Below are 13,168 nucleotides of genomic sequence, written 5' to 3' on the forward strand. Positions count from 1 at the left end.
ACATACATAATCACTTTAATTACTTATTATGTAGATACTTAATTAAGAAACAAACAGACAACGTAATATTATTTTAGACAGTTGTGTAAGAAGCAATAGATTGAGAAAAAGTAAGAGTTAGTAAAGACTGAGTCATTTCTATAGAAATAAATTAGTCGTATTAATGCTACTGAATAAACATGTGACAATCCATTGTTTATCGTTAATGATTTGTCGCCAATTAAAAATGCTGATAACTATTGTCTGATTATTCTAGGAAATAGTTAGTGGTACCTACCTAATTGCCGGCCGTTTCTCCCGTTTTCGCCCGGGGGAATAAACAGGGGAGTGGGTAAACAATCTCTTATCCTTTTCTAGTTGTCAATGTATTTCCATGCTAAGTATATCTAATTTAGGTCAAAGGTTTAAGTTTGCAGCCTATAAGCTTCCGTATGTATTTAAAATAACAAAGATTCATTTGTGTATTTTGCACTAAAATAGTTATACAAACGTTCTGAGATCTAAATGTATTTATGACGTAATTATGTGCATGTATTCATAACATATTTATGTAGGTATATTAAACACTTGAAGTTAGCTAGTCGGTGTTCATAGTTTTGACTTGCGGATTGCACATGGCAACCAGCAGGAAATTCGTTTAATCGATAAACCCATTCATGCAAGTGAACACTGCAAACAGACAATACGTTAATGTCTGTGTTCAAATAATGATAGTTTACAACGACAAGACATTAATTTTGATTTACGCAGCGAGACTATAGCCCAAGTACACCAACAACATAAACGACAGTTTTCTTAAAACAACTGCCTATGAGTTTTCACGTTCAATTTCCAAAGTCGACAGTTGTTTTAAGAAAAGACGGACGTTTATGTCGTCGGTGAACTTGGGCCGTTAGAAAACAAGATTGGAACGTTTGTGTATGTTTGATACGTTGAAGAAGTTGGGTGTCGTGCTATGTGGGCAGTGCAGTCGTTTAGGTAATGCACCAAGCAGCGTGGGAGGACTCGCTCCGATGCCTCGCAGGCGCCAATGGACTCTGACTTGACAGAAACTTAAACAACAACTACAAGTTATAAGGGCAGTTTATCCCGCTAGCTGCGTAGATCGTCATCTCGGAGTACTAAGACCCCAGGCGGCTTACGTTAACCCGCGACGACCACGCTAAATGTGCCTTTTAAGCGTAGCGATACCTAGAATATAACAAAGGGTGTTTAATAAAACACGCGTTCATCAAATCCAACCCATGATTTGATTTCTTTGGTATTAGATGGCAACATTATAAGAGGTAGTCAAAGAAAGATCCGTAACACTTTTGATTTAAAGTATACCACTTTTTTAATTTAATTGGATTGAAATCGAAATTGGTTTGCTGATAAAACGTTAGTAAAAAGGTTATTGTAACTTTATTACAATGTTTTGTTGATCTAGTTTTTTGGCAAGCTTGTTTTTTGCTGTCAAGGTTTTGGAATTTGAAAGTTCTGCTAGATAGAAACTACCCCGTCACTGTGACTTTGCTTTACTGCACTTTGGATACAAAACCCTGATGATATAATATGTACCTTTAATATTGAATTATGTTTGTACTATCCGAAAATTTTAACATTTGTATACCTAAATGGTACCAACTCTCCTATGCTGTCTTCTCTATCAGGCTTAATGAAGAAAAAGCTTTCTCTTCCTTCAGTTATATGTTTGACATAAATTATAAATCAAAGTAATGATGATTACATATTTTTGGTGAAGCCTACCAAGACATACAAACTCCTAGTGGCTAGCTATTATCAACGATCATATAAGATGGAAGTATTGTGACTTTCCTAATTTAGTCACGTCACTGGCCATCTGCATGTGTACAAGATCTTAGAATGTACCTATCTATGTTTCATGCAGGCATGCTTTATCACGATCTCACAGCGATCGTGTTGGGTCTCCACGCTTATATCTATAGTGCCATGTGCCACATTGATTGGGACTGTGTCAGCATAGAAATCTATTCGAAGTAGCTCAGATAATAAATAACAAGAGAAAAACAGTTTTGGAAAGAAGCCACAGCAACAAATTTTGGAGGAAACAGAAAATTCTCCCCGTGTTGTTTATGGTAGAATAATATTTCCACACTAATTACTGCAATGCGTTTTGATGCTTATTTGTGAGATTGAGTTAGAACACATTTCTCAATCTTCCCGAATGCCGAGACATTGCTAGGATGTCAACATCATTACATAGATTTTACGAATCCGAAGCTCCTTTTTGGGAAGACCTGACATTTTTCAAGTTTGTCTCTTGGTGAAAACAGCACAAAAACCCTTTGGACTGTATTTTCTTTTATAATAATCTGTGGATGACGACACTATACCTAGCTACTAACATATAAGACGTCATGTTGGTGGTTTGTGCTCGTGAGACGGCGACGGCTATGCTCGTTGAGTGGGTTCGCCGAACCGCCTGCGTGTGGCCGCATCTAATAAAATAATTTATCTACGCCACACCGCCACTACTAACATGCCTACCTACACTGCATTCCCAACATGACACCTCCAAATATTAAAATCATCTTCAATTCGCACGGCCTCGATTCTCTTTCAGTATGGCTCGGCCAACTTATGGCGCGTCAGATGAAATCGCCAGTATTATCATAACAATAATACTCCGGCCAGCCGATGTATTATGTTTGATACTTTCCAAACTACATCTGCATAAGGCATGGATGTATCTCAACTCGACTCAAAAGATATTGTGACTATATTTGAAGTATTAGGTCAGCAGTATACCAACCATCTAATGTTTACTGAGAAGTTAAATACTTACAGTAAAAAAAACGAGTACTACTATAACAGTTATACGTAGACAATATTCCGGTTCAGTATCTAAGGTCAGATCTGACAAATTGAACCACGTTGAAAGACAGAAGTCTTGCGATTTGGGGCGCCCCATTTAGCTTTATCATGTGAAGCTAGCACGAAGACTATTAGTCTAGACATAGTCGTTGAACCCAGCCCGTCTAAGTAGATGACTTTGATAGAACAAAACTTAATTTACTAAGTTCATTTGAAAAGCCTTGTCTTGTAGCACTAAACAATTATACACTAGTGAATCGCAAAAACTACAATGTTGTCATAATATTTGCAAATCGGCTCAAACGTGTTAATCCTCCATTTTTGTATATTTTTAAACAAAAGGGTCATCACGACAGCATTTTTGCATTTAAAATCACAGCCGATTCATAGTATTGTCCAATCTGATTGGTGATTGTCCACCAGTTTGGACCGTAAAAGACCTACGCATTTTAAAAATATGGATTGCAGTCCATAGATCCATCGACCGTATAAATACACGCTGTGATTGAAATAAACTGCAGTCTACATTTTATGTTACTTGGAATCTAAAGTCGTTTAAAAATAAGCAAGAAATTGGACCTTACAACGCTGTTAGAGATTTAGAACCTGCTTGGAGTTTTCTCAACTTATTTGATGCGGATATTGGTACTCAGCCAGACCTCAGCCAACTTAAGATGGACTGTCTTAGATGGAGCGACTATCTACGAGTATATGACCTTCTCAACCCAGTTACCAGAGTTAGGTACATGGCCGACAATTATTACAGCTAGCAGACGTCTGTTTTCCGATTACTAAATCATCTAAATCCGTTTTTAAACTGTTTCGAAATTGCATCGATACAGACAGAAATTCTTATTTCCATTTGGCAACTAAGTATAATTTTATTCCACTCTATCCTGTTGGTATCGTCATCGAATCCAGTTACTTGACACTGGAAGAACATATTACTGGTTAATACTTGCCCACATAAGCGTCGCGTGTCAAACTGTTCATACAAAGCTTCGGATTCAACTCACGCGCACACTCCCGGGACATCCTTCCGGTGGTTTCGGGGCAAAACAACACGTGCCTAGACTCGCGTATATTACACTCGTCTATAATATTATCACATATGTTATCGAATGTACCAGCTTATCGGGAAGTCGGAAATACACGTTTATGCTAATCGATTTCATACTTCCCATTCTATTTAACTTTTGAACTATTGCATAACTGTTAAGTATATTTATGAAACTTAACAGGTTTGAAGTGAGGAGTAATTTTCCATTTTATATGGTGGCGCTTGAATTACAAGCGACATCACTTTTACTGAATGGTGATAATCGCGAGCTCTCAATTGATTCATCGAGCTAGTATTCGTTACAAGGACGACACACTCGAAATAATCGTGTACAACTACTTTAATTACGTACTCGGTTTCTCTGCTCGCGTCGGCGCCGGGACCCGGTAATTGTCCAAAAGGCAGAAACTACATTTCAGAGTCGCAACGAGATTTACTTCTTTTAGAATAAAGATACAACTGCAATTTTGATATAAAGAAGTCTTTTTGTAGATTAAGAATGCATATCGATAAAGACTCGATTCAGTGCAAATGTCTCACATTAACATCACGATCATGCGAGTTAAACCTTAGGAAACATATTCAAGGTTTTTTCTAGTCTCAGGCTGCAAGAATTGTCTCAATTATTCACACTAAAATTACGAGTAATTTGGTAAATTTTAACGTGTTTTTGAGTACATCACTCGGGAATGACAGGCACCGCGCGGCGCGCTCTACGCCTCATTTCAATTTTCATTGGGCAGCGTATGCGCTGCCAGTTACGGTACATTTGTCGCTTAATGAGTGCAAGTACTTACGTGCATAAATATATGCCGCACCGAATTATTGCATTGTTTCTGTTTATATATAAGTGTAGTTCTTTATAAGTATGACTTTTCAAGGGACGTTACAATGAAAGTAATATATTTTTCTCTCTCTAGTTTCCTGCTCACATGATTATGATGATTAAGGGTCAATTCACACTGAAAGAGCAGCGGCCGGCAGCGGCCGTAAGAGCACGGAAAATGTAAGAGCGCGGCGCGATGCGGAGCCGCGCGGCGCCGCGCGGCCCGCCGCGCTCACGCTCAATCCCTTGCAATTACGGCCGCTGCCGGCCGCTGCCGGCCGCTGCTCTTTCAGTGTGAATTGACCCTAAACATACAATTTGAATTCGTAGTGTATTGTAACCCCTTAAGTTCTTAGGTAGGTACATTGTTTCTTTTCTTGGGTTTAAATGTAAGCGACGAAAACATTTGCATCTTACTTGAAGTTTAAAATAATATGAATCAACACATTAACAGTACATTGACTAGGTACATTTAGTACCTACTCACATGGAAATTCGGTCGGTTAACTCGGTCCTGAAGAGCTATAGAAAAAACAGATATAACGAAATGAACAAAAACAATAAAAAAGAGCAGTCCATTTCTGTTTTAATTATTTCTCTTTTGAATAGTTCGTAAGCCCTATTGAAACCGGTAAGAGCTTGTTGATATTGATTCACGCAGACACATGGTACTCAGTTATGTTACACACCAATCCAGATAGACTTGATGACAAATATATTGGCGTTCCGCTAGTCATAGTATTTCAAAACATCGAGATGAAACAGGTAAGAACCAAAACATCACGTTGCTCAGAGCTGGTCTTGAAAACAATGATCGAGGCTGACGTCATCTTATTTACACTCAATGCTATCAACATAAATAGAGTAAACGCTATAATATTTCTTTGAACAATCACTATTATTAGAAGTTCGTAAGTTGTTGGGTTGTCAGGCCCGTGTTTAGGTCGGTCGTGTGATCTCGAAGGTTGCACTAGTGGTTACACTTTCTGAGAAACAGTACGGTAAGCAAAGTCCTACATACGTAAACAGATTCCACACAATATCTGTGGCTATAAAAAGTGGGCAGTTTTAAATTGAGTTTTATGGATGCTTGTTTGGAACAAGGTAACAAGTTAGTAGCAGTATCTACCTATTTGAGGTTAGACTTGGAAATCAAAATTCTTGATGAGCTGCTTAACCTCTCGTATGCCGCTAATTAGAAAACAATAGAAAATCAATTGTGTCTCGCGTGGATCAATACAATACGAGGGGTTAATAAATGTAAACGTAGGTAGTATTCCTCCACATCACAGTCCTCCGGAAAAGTGCGCAGAAGACTGGCTGCATTGTTATATGTTAATGCTAATTCTACGTATACGTAACATTTTTTTCGGATAAATCGTATATCACGTACCATGCCATATTCAATAATTACTTACACTTAATTCATTGGAAGCTGATCCCAACATAGTTCGGAAAAAAAGGCTCGGAGGATGACTTACACTTATTTCTTAAAATATTATTTACTTAAAATATTATTTACGGAAGGTTCTTATAAAATGCACAGAGAACCCTAAACCACAAGTTATCTGTTACTGTATCTGAGCCGTGCCGACTATCATAATGCAAATAAAGTGTGATCAGAATTTACATCGCTCGTTTATTTTGCGGCCATATTATTATTAGCATTGCGTGCGAAGTGCAAAACTAACATAAGTACTTACATTATTACGTTTCTTACCTTATGTTCACTTCAATATTGCGTAAAGTTATTATCAGAAAACTCAAATATGTTTTAGGTACAAAAATCGCATGAAGAAATATGTTGTTATTTTTTCCTTATAAGTATGTAGTTTTTTTTACTTGACAGTTGTATTATATCCTCGTCTTTAGTTAACTTGACCTAGTTTGGAGATGACACGTTTTTTGTTGCAAATTCAATGTTTTGAAATGCAAAACTCGTGTATTTTCCTTTAAGATCTCATAATATAGTACACATTTTGAACAAATAGAAACTTCTAATTGTAGTTTGATTGTTCTGTAATATTATAAACTGAATACGAAAATGAATTATCTATAAGTTTTGAGTATTAATCGTATTAATTTCCGGTCTTTATAATTATGTTATTTCGGTTATCCTGACCTCTCTTCCCAAGAATGATAAAAATAAACAGACGTAATTTCCAAATAATTAATTTCACAACGGCGTGCAACACTGTGTGACTATAATTATGTGTCTTTATTCTAACTCCAAAGATAATATTCTTATCACTACTGAGAATTCATTACTAAAAACAAACAATCTTCCGTTATGAATAATGAATTCAACTTTTGGTCATCTTTAGCATTTTGGTTAGTCAGTAGCCAAAAAGTCAGATAACCAGTCTCACCAAAGAGTATCGGGTTGCCCAGGTAACAGGGTTGAGGTCAGATAGGCAGTAGCTCCTTGTAACACTGCTACTCAGATGCGTCCGGCTAGTCTTGAACCCGGTCACAATTTGGGGCTTAAAGGGTTAAAATCTAGGCAGATGCAAAAGAATTTAAACTTCAAAACTATTCTTTACGGAAGAACTATTTCAAAAACTGCCAGCTAGTTTCGTAAAGGGTGGGCGGAAATATGTAGATAGCCTACGCATTTCCCGATTACGAAGTTAATATAACATAGTGCCTTAACTATCTTATAACTGTGTTGCAAGTTACTCCTACGTGGATAGGTGTCAATATCCGATAGGCCTATCCGCTATCAGATTGACTGCCCACGTCAATATGCCGCCCCGATTTCTAAGAGTTGACAGTTTTTGCGAAAAGAAAAAATCTTCAGAAGCAAAAATGGACCAACGAAAACTAATTGTGTTATTTCTAAACTGAAATCGACTTTGCTTGATTTTAAATCTGTTGTCGAAAATGTGTTGAGAAATGAATGGGATGGGAAATTACTCTACGTAGTTACCAGAAAAGTTAATTTCTAAGATAACTTTATTTAAAGTCATGTTATGTCACACAAAATATCTAGGTAGGTACTATGTAAAATATCTTTCCATTTAAATAAAAAGCATACTAGCATTGTTAACCTCAAACATCGGAAGTCCATTATCCTCGGCCCAACACGTAACCTTATTACCTGTCACTAACACAGTTCCAGTGTACGTACGATCTAATTACCTAGTCGATGCCCAGCTTAATATCGAAGTTGCAAATTAGCAATGGACGGGATTGGATGCGACTGCCAACGCCGGACACTCCAGTTCAATGCAGAATAATTCAGTAGAGCACGTAATGCCACTCGTGATTGACTACCTTCGATTTCGATTAATAGTAGCGCTAGGAAGTTATACAAAGGTGTAGGACTGAAGCTCTCCCCAACATGACGATTTAGCCGCGCCCCACAGTGAATGCTGTGTGCGTGGCGAAATATTGGGCCTCCAAAATGAAAGCCATCAACTCAAAGAAGAATAAACAAAACGTTGATTTCAACGAATCCACCGATTAAATTGTCAAACGAAATATTTTTTAAGGGCCATTGACAAAATCCTCACGTTTTTTGAACTTTTTAGTCTGAACTATCAAGTAGGTCAAGTGCCATAGCTATCATTTAAATGTAACCAGTTTTTGTTGGGTGCCTCGTGGGTTCTATGCAAGTGTCCTCGGTTCTATTGTCTGATGTCTCTGACTACCCACATTCACGAATCCTCGACATTACACAAGTAACATTTAACGTGGGCGCACTCACTCTTTGGAAGTCCTTTGACTTATGAAAACTTTCCAAATATGAAGAGCTTTTTAATACTTTCTTACGCTACGTGTCTATATTAAATCAATTTCCTGCTCGCGTCTTATCTGATAAAAATTAATGTAGTGAAAGTGCGGCTTATCGTTATTTACAGGTATTGAAACTTCTACCTTCTAATGCTCATTTTTACTTTTTAATTTATCATAGTTAATGAAAGAACAGTTGTTCTGAGTAGCTAGAGGCAACTTAGATTCTCAAATTGTAACATGACCATGACAAATCCTGGATCAATCTGAAACAGTTTGCAAAACTACGTGAACCTAATTTTATTGCCGAAACTATTGATTTTAATGTTTCTGTTTCTTTAAGTTTGATGTTGAAATCAATTGTAGACATTTAGACGAATTGAGTGAAGCAATCAGAAACTGAGAAGACGCGAAATTTCTCACCACAGAATTAATAGTATACAGGTACTAGCTTATACAGAGATCTTCCTACTAAAAGGTATCAAGTTTTCTTCTATAGTATTATCTTAAAATGTTATTAATAAATAATGTATAAACATTTAATACTAGTAGGCAATCGTAGTAGGCAGTGGATTTATGTGCAATATCTACATATTCGCGGGCGCAGGCTGTGTAGGCAAGGCATTTCCGTTTAACGAAACGACCTCGGATCTAAATTGTGAACCGGCTCTGATAAACGAGACCTCATTACAAAGGATAAAACTAATACATGCAGATGTTTCAAGCAAGCTAGACGGTTATCATTGTCCGCAAACGGATCCTGCACTGTTTTTCGACCTTCAGAATAAACATCTCGATAAATAAATTCACATTACTGCCAGAATACCATTTATTATCATATTGTTTTCTGTTTATTCTGATACTATGTTTTGCACTAGCCTTCACTACATCTACTTCAAAGGTATTTTCCTAGGGTTTGTGTTCTCCCATGTCAACTGTCCATTTTTACCTTCGCCTAACACTATCACGGGAATTTAAGTTTTGTTTTTTTTTGATCCCGTTGAAAGCTCTTTGATATGTTTTGAGCGACAAAGAGTCACCGGGCACTCCGTGTTCGCAGTTTCACGGATTTATTATTTTTGTTTGGTTTGTACCTATCTGTTTTATTTACGAATGGATCGTAAAAGCGCAAACGAAATGCCGCCAGTAACTTCATCAACGAATGGAAACATATTTTTTATTTATTTTCGATGGTAGGTTCGTCATTTTTATGGTTTTTCGGTACTAACAATGCTTTTGTTTGTTCCAGATGCCTTTATATAAAATGCAGCTTCGGTAAACATCAAATTCTAGCGGGTGAGTTGATATTGAAAGACTTCTGTTAAGTACCTAATTTGTATACCTATTCAAAAGATAAGGAAGTTGGAAAGCTGGAATAACTGTAGTACATTTCATAACTGCGCCAAAATATTACAACTATGAAAATTAAATCCTCCTGAATAGAAAGATATTTCAAAATAACCAGAGCGCTGCCAATTTTGCAATTAATCCTTTTACCTTACCTTACATTTCATAAAAATATAAACTCTTTTCATGCCATCGTCGGGAACGTTTGTAATTTGCAGACGCTCCAACCAACCTCACAAAAAAAAACAACAAATAAACTCTCTCTTTTCCATTTGCAATGCAATTTAACTCATTTCAGACCTGAGAAAAGTCGGAGCGTTTAATTATAATTATTCAGTAAGTTAAACATTTTATTATAATAAACGTAGCAGGTGCGTGAACACCGGTAACAGTATGTCGCCCGACTTGATCCAAAAGGCGAATTAAAATGTAGGCAAATACAGATTGCATTCAGGAGTCAGACTTCCACGTGTTCTCGAGTAACGGTAGCTTCGGATTTACAAATAAGCGCGAGAAAGTCCATTTAATCACACATGCTATTTGAAAGTCCAATTAGGACACGAACATGTAGTGTTGTGTGCATCAGCAATGGGTACAAACCTATTAGGGGGTACAAATTGTGCACGCTAGGGACCGACCGGATTCTAAAAGCTCAAAGGGATGCCTGTCATGGCTCCATTTAACTTTGAGCGAGAACAAATTTTACGGCTATGGGTACGGATGACATGTTTCTCTTTTTACGTTTTATATAGCACTGTCGGGTTTCGATTTTTGGCTGTTAGTTTTTATCTTTGACGAACTCTACTTTAATTTTTTTGCCAATTTGAAGCACTAGAATCGTTATTCGTTTTGGACTTGATTTTGTGTTTTTGTTTTATGATTGGTTCATTCATATCAATTTATATCATAGGTGAATAAATAATAAATTCGTTTTAATTAAAGAAATAACCGGTTATCTAGAATGTAGGACGTATAATATTAAAAGTCTCGCAATAAAGTGAATTCTTGTCAACATAATAAAGAAAATGATGTCAACAGACCATAAAGCTATGAATAAATATATTTTCCTTGACAGCGAGTACTTACTGGAAATACTTGGAGGCTATTTATATTGACGATTAGCCATGGTGGATAAATATAATATGCACATAATATAATCTACGATTCTTGACAAACAATGATGGTATTTTCAATATTTCACAATTTCGTCATGTCCGTGGTAATGTTTGAGTACGGTTCTGTTTTTTTTTGTTCAAGTATCGCTTAGGCGGACTAACGTGCGTGAGTGGTGAAATTAACATAGTCATTACTGTCGAGACATATTTACTTTCTATAATACCGGCATTAGTTAGTGGTGAGAATCGCATCGATATGTCAGGCGGCGGTGTGTGCTTAACTGTGCAAGCTGTACAGTCGTTTGCATCTCACTGCATTAGTCACCTAACTGTACATTGCCCTTTTTGGGACCGATCGAACATACGATTAACTATAGTAGTAAAGATTACGATCACGATTATAGCACGAGTACCTTAATGTGACGCATTGTGTTATGTGCTTGTCATAAAGCCATGAGAGTAATTGTCAATTTCCGTTTTAGAGGTAAAGCCTATTCGCCTCGATGAAATTGCCAATCTGATACAATTGAAGGCAAAGTACTGAAACTGACAGGTGACCCGGAGCCGTGCATATTGTCTTGCAATAAAGGAGTCAGTCCGCCACACAATTTGGTGCGTTATGCAAACAGAGGGGAGAATCTGTTTCAGTGAGAACTCCGCCATCCGGTCTAAATATAACCAGGCGGAGACAGCTGGCGGGGCGCGGGGTGCGGGCGCAGGACGTCGACCCGATCAACCCAGACCTTGTGCGCATTGCCGGAAGGAACGATGCCACCAAATTTGCACCATTGTGTTGCCTTACATTGTGTTGTCGCCACTCGCAAACTCTGCTGAGAGGAAAAGTTCTTACTGGAGTAGGTACTACACCAACACACTACACCCGACGAAACGCACAAAAATGGAAGCATTTGTTCGACCTCTATTCTCTTCAGCGATTGTTATATAACATTCAATTGACAAGATTTGCTCGGTGATGCAGGATGTGAATTCACTTAACAGCCAGCTGACCAGGATAGAGCAATTTAGAACAATATGCGCAGATACCCCGAGTTGGGGTTTGCACGCGGCTAGAATGTACCGAGGTGTGAGGCCCGATGCGGCTGGCACGGTATTGTGCATTGGCGTGAGCGCACACCGAAAACGTATATAGGCACTCGTTAACACTCGATTACGTTCACATGACGTTACAAAATCCATTTGCAGGTCAATAGCACCGCTAGTTGAAGGTCTTGGCCGCCACCTCCTCGCGCCTCATCCCGCCTTGCCTTCGCCAGCCACCCTCCGCCTCGCCATTGCCACGTGAATAATAAACGTGGTCACATTGCGGGTTTCCCTCGAACAATTTTAAAATAAACTTTTGAAAATATTGCATTGAAAATCAACGTGACTCAAAGTTTTCTCGTGTTCATTAGGCTTCGTGAGGAAAAACCATAATTAAAAATATTTAACAATACAAGGCCTTAATGTGAGTGGGGTCTGCTCTTGCAAATAAAACTTCGACTGCCAGATCTTAGAAAGTTATATGAGGGTCAGAAGCTAAGAAGGTTTACGTATAAAATTGCAACATGAAGAAAATGTTTCAACATTTTGCAAATATTAACTGACGTTGATGTTTTCAATGTCGATAAAAAAAAGGAATATATACTTGAGCCGATTTTCATATTAGTACTGATGATTTCTACGTCATTCAAAGCTCTAAAGTTTTTATTAGAAACGATAACTCTATAAATAGTGAAGACCGATTTCACTACGATGATAAGTCACTTTTTTCAGCTCGCTCATAAAAGTATCTCTAAGTAGGAGTGAATCCCAACAAGATTCTTTTCAACTACCAGAGAAAATAACGTTCACGTAAAATTGATGGGATTTTTTAAAATGGTGTCGTTAATATTCACGCAAAATTCCGCTTCACTGACAATTTATGCCAGGTACGGAGTCTGTTATGTCAATTAAATTAGTGTTTCGCCGTAATTTAACTAACATCCGCTCTCTGAATCCCTTTGTGACAATAATCCTTTATTGGCAGTGTTCATACTGTTATTGACTAATAGAGGGTTATGGTTCGCTAGTATTCCTAGACCTGGTATTAGTCCTTTGTCTATACTAATTGGTGCTCTAAGCGTGAGGACCGTACTGTCATAGAGAGATGAATACGCGCCATTAATCTGACTACAAATGCTATATTATCTGTGATACGCACGGATCTAAGTAGGGATTGTTATGTTGAAGTTGTATAAAGACGTAATG

At 37.6% G+C, this 13,168-nt stretch overlaps 1 protein-coding gene across 1 annotated transcript in view; it reads left to right on the forward strand.

Moving 5' to 3' along the window:
- Pico (pico) overlaps nucleotides 1–13,168 on the forward strand; it is a 50,514-nt gene that overhangs the window by 11,469 nt on the left and 25,877 nt on the right. Inside the window, exon 2 of the mRNA XM_021331842.3 lies at nucleotides 9,709–9,755. The gene's annotated coding sequence lies outside the window, so the exon portion shown is untranslated. The remainder of the gene's footprint in view (nucleotides 1–9,708; nucleotides 9,756–13,168) is intronic.

This window comes from Helicoverpa armigera, chromosome 1 (assembly GCF_030705265.1).
Source record: "Helicoverpa armigera isolate CAAS_96S chromosome 1, ASM3070526v1, whole genome shotgun sequence".
In the NCBI taxonomy this organism is placed as follows: domain Eukaryota; kingdom Metazoa; phylum Arthropoda; class Insecta; order Lepidoptera; family Noctuidae; genus Helicoverpa; species Helicoverpa armigera.